The following is a 4,599-nucleotide window of genomic DNA, read 5'->3' on the forward strand; positions in this document are numbered from 1 at the left end:
TGTGTGTGTGTGTTGAGTTAATGCTAGAGCTGCGTTATAAGCTCTTGAGTTGTCACGACAGTCAGTCACGTTACAGAAAGAAAACTTTACGTGCACTGCACTGAGCAGCACTCTACCATGTCGATTACATCTGTAACTGAAGCCAAGCTAGCCAACAAGCCACCATTAGAGGAAGGAAAATCCTTGAGAGAATAAATTGTAAACTGAAGCTTAACCTTGAGGAAATCCTATGGGGGTCACATTCACAAACTCACAAATATAGTATATTACACAAGAATCCACAATTAGTGTTTGTGATCCAATAAGATAAGATTTACTCGAGGTTAAGCTTCAAATGTACAAGTTATTTCTCTCAATGATTTTCCTTCCTATAATGCTGCACCGTGGCTGGCTTGGTGTCAGTTGTCTAGAAGAAAATACACTTTAATATTATTTATTTGGTTGAGGGTTAAATGAACCCCTAGTACTTGCCTAGACACTTTTAGTGTGAAGCAACGGAACGGATTATGGATTGGAAATGGACACATTGGACAGGACAATCTTCAAAAACAAACCATCAGTGCTATAAAGCTATAAAACAAGACTGGTGATGTGACTGACTGGTGACTGGCGGCAGACTGAATTAGTAATTACTAATTCATTAAAAACATGAATTAGTAATTATTTCAGTGCTTAGCATTTGGGAACATGTAGGTTTTTCTGTAAGAACACTAGATGATCCACATGCTCAGGTTTAAGACTGCTTCTTTTCGCTGTTATAACATCTCCTGCAGTAGAGAAAACCCGCTCTGCAGATACACTTGTACCTGGGATACACAAGTATTGCTTTGACAGCTGAGAGAGGAGGGGGAATATGACCTCATGCTCACGCCACCATTTTAAAGGGTCCTCAGTGAGAGGCAGAGGTGGGGCTTTACAATATTTTTCCATTTTGTTTTCTGCCTTGGCATAGGGGGTCTTAGGTTCTATTGCACCATCAGTGAAAGACTGCCCCAGCAAAGTCATGAGCAGCGATGTTGTGGCCTTTTTTTTGGGAGGAGAATGGCTGTCCTCAATGGGTGTTGTTTCTTCTTCCACAGTTGCTTTTTCCCTACGCACTTCATCCACATTTGTCCTTCTATTAGATGTAATCTGTGTGTTTGAACAAAAGATAATAGTATAAGAAGAGCTGAACTGACTAAGAGTGTGATTCATTGATGAGGTGTGGGAAACTGCACGGTAATCCATACCATACAGTTCCACTTCCCACACCGCATCAGTGAATCAGGGCATGTTATTACACAACACAATGTAGCTGAGCTTCTAGCTGTCTGGCAGGAAACATGATGAAATTCTAATTACCTCCAAAGATGCAGCCTCCTCAGTCACTCCTCTGTATATCTCCGATCTCTCCTCCTCTGTGAGAATAAAAGGCAGTCCTTTAAAGCGAGGATCCAGAGCAGAGGCTGTATGAAGGATCTTCTTCTCTGCCTCACTGCTGTACCTCTTCAGGAGATCTGTTTTGATTGCATTCTTGATCTCATGGGTCATGGCTGTGTCTCCCATGGTGTCTGTCATGCTCTGGAGCAGTTGTGCATTTAGAGGGGCAATGAGAGACACTGTTGGGTTGCGCTCTTCTGACATCAGCAAGGTTGCATCCTTCATTGGCTTTAATGCACTCACAGCGTCCTCTGCATTTGACACATCTGTTTCATTGAGAGTGCAGAGATCAGACTCTCCTTTTCTGACTTCTGGAGACAGCAAGGTGGCACAAACTGCAGGTTGTTGTTTTAAGAACCTCTCGACCATGTCATATGTGCTGTTCCATCTTGTTGGCACATCAGTTATTAGCTTATGATTAGTGTTGAGCGAACACGGACTGTATTATTCGTGTTCGTACCGAATAATTGGATTTTTTGTACCCGAACACGGACACGGACACTTTACTGTATGTTCGGGTAAAAATCCGTGTTCGGTCGTTTTATTTCCGGGTTTTGCATGCTTTGGCGCTCTTTTCATGGCGGGCTTTCAACAGCCAATCAACAATCGTTTAACTGGTGTGCCTTAAGCCATCCCAGCCATGCCTGCAAATGTCTCAGTAGCTGTGATTGGCCGTCTGAAGCATGTGACCAAGTCTTTATAAGTTCGAGGCAGCCGCAGCGGCGTCATTATGCTGCTTAGATTCAGGGACAGAGCACACATCAACGTGCTGGCTGCTGATTAGGGAAAGATAGGCAGGAAAAAACCATTTGTGTCCGGATAGAATTGAGGGACAGGTCGGAGTGTTTAGGCAGGGCGAGTTGTAGGCATTTTAGGGATAGAGTCTGCTGAATTATATAGGGTCAGTGTCTTCTACAAACTACAATCGATATTGCTGTGTGGGGGGTGGGGTGAATCTGCACTCAATCCTGATCTACGATCTCTTCTCAATCCTGTTAGGGACAGAGTCTGCTGAATTTTAGGGAAACTGTGTTCTACAAACTACAATCGATATTGCTGTGTGGGGGGTGGGGTGAATCTGCACTCAATCCTGATCTACGATCTCTTCTCAATCCTGTTAGGGACAGAGTCTGCTGAATTTTAGGGAAACTGTGTTCTACAAACTACAATCGATATTGCTGTGTGGGGGGTGGGGTGAATCTGCACTCAATCCTGATCTACGATCTCTTCTCAATCCTGTTAGGGACAGAGTCTGCTGAATTTTAGGGAAACTGTGTTCTACAAACTACAATCGATATTGCTGTGTGGTGTGGGATTGGAGATAGGCAGGTGTCAGTGATCCACATCCATTTTTCTGTGTGTGAGCTGCAGTGAACACAATCTTTTTGGGCTGCAGTGAACACAATCTTTTTGGGCTGCAGTGAACACAATCTTTTTGGGCTGCAGTGAACACAATCTTTTTGGGCTGCAGTGAACACAATCTTTTTGGGCTGCAGTGAACACAATCTTTTTGGGGTGCAGTGAACAAAATCTTTTTGGGGTGCAGTGAACACAATCCTTTTTGGTGTGCAGTGAACACAATCTTTGTGGGGTGCAGTGAACAAAATCCTTTGTGGGGTGCAGTGAACACAATCTTTTTGGGGTGCAGTGAACAAAATCCTTTTTGGGGTGCAGTGAACAACATCCTTTTTGGGGTGCAGTGAACACAATCTTTTTGGGGTGCAGTGAACAAAATCCTTTGTGGGGTGCAGTGAACACAATCTTTTTGGGGTGCAGTGAACACAATCTTTTTGGGGTGGAGTGAACAACATCCTTTTTGGGGTGCAGTGAACAAAATCCTTTTTGGGGTGCAGTGAACAAAATCATTTTTGGGGTGCAGTGAACACAATCTTTTTGGGGTGCAGTGAACACAATCTTTGTGGGGTGCAGTGAACACAATCTTTTTGGGGTGGAGTGAACAACATCCTTTTTGGGGTGCAGTGAACAACATCCTTTTTGGGGTGCAGTGAACACAATCTTTTTGGGGTGCAGTGAACACAATCTTTGTGGGGTACAGTGAACAGAATCTTTGTGGGGTGCAGTGAACACAATCTTTGGGGGGTACAGTGAACACAATCTTTGTGAGGTGCAGTGAACACAATCTTTGTGGGGTGCAGTGAACACAATCATTGTGGGGTGCAGTGAACTCAATCTTTGTGGGGTACAGTGAACACAATCTCATACTGAAGGTTTGAGGGTGCTGCCTGTTCCATACTCCCCCTACTCCTCATCTAGCCTTTTAGGGGTACAAACAATAGTAATTGGGGCCTAGTGTGGTTGTGTACGTGTGATATACATACACTTTTTTGGGATCATATTTTCTATTCCGCTATTTAATCAAAAACCTTTGGGGATCAGTTAAATTGGGGGATAGTCTGTGTTGGTACGTGTGAGAGAGATCCACCTTTCCAAGTTGTTGGGGTTCATCTCATACTTCTGAAGGTTTGAGGGTGCTGCCTGTTCCATACTCCCCCTACTCCTAGCCTTTTAGGGGTACAAACAATAGTAATTGGGGCCTAGTGTGGTTGTGTACGTGTGATATACATACACTTTTTTGGGATCATATTTTCTATTCCGCTATTTAATCAAAAACCTTTGGGGATCAGTTAAATTGGGGGATAGTCTGTGTTGGTACGTGTGAGAGAGATCCACCTTTCCAAGTTGTTGGGGTTCATCTCATACTTCTGAAGGTTTGAGGGTGCTGCCTGTTCCATACTCCCCCTACTCCTAGCCTTTTAGGGGTACAAACAATAGTAATTGGGGCCTAGTGTGGTTGTGTACGTGTGATATACATACACTTTTTTGGGATCATATTTTCTATTCCGCTATTTAATCAAAAACCTTTGGGGATCAGTTAAATTGGGGGATAGTCTGTGTTGGTACGTGTGAGAGAGATCCACCTTTCCAAGTTGTTGGGGTTCATCTCATACTTCTGAAGGTTTGAGGGTGCTGCCTGTTCCATACTCCCCCTACTCCTAGCCTTTTAGGGGTACAAACAATAGTAATTGGGGCCTAGTGTGGTTGTGTACGTGTGATATACATACACTTTTTTGGGATCATATTTTCTATTCCGCTATTTAATCAAAAACCTTTGGGGATCAGTTAAATTGGGGGATAGTCTGTGTTGGTACGTGTGAGAGA

General features: G+C 43.6%; 1 pseudogene across 1 annotated transcript; it reads right to left on the bottom strand.

Moving 5' to 3' along the window:
• Nucleotides 1-672: 672 nt before the first annotated feature.
• LOC309566528 (E3 SUMO-protein ligase ZBED1-like) lies at nt 673-1,685 on the bottom strand (annotated as a pseudogene). The gene is made up of 2 exons: nt 1,342-1,685; nt 673-1,131 (listed from the first exon to the last, which is right to left on the bottom strand). The product of its transcript is annotated as an E3 SUMO-protein ligase ZBED1-like (transcript).
• Nucleotides 1,686-4,599: the final 2,914 nt, after the last annotated feature.

The sequence above is a fragment of the Pelophylax lessonae genome (assembly GCF_965119305.1).
Source record: "Pelophylax lessonae genome assembly, chromosome: 11".
Classification (NCBI taxonomy): Eukaryota; Metazoa; Chordata; class Amphibia; order Anura; family Ranidae; genus Pelophylax; species Pelophylax lessonae.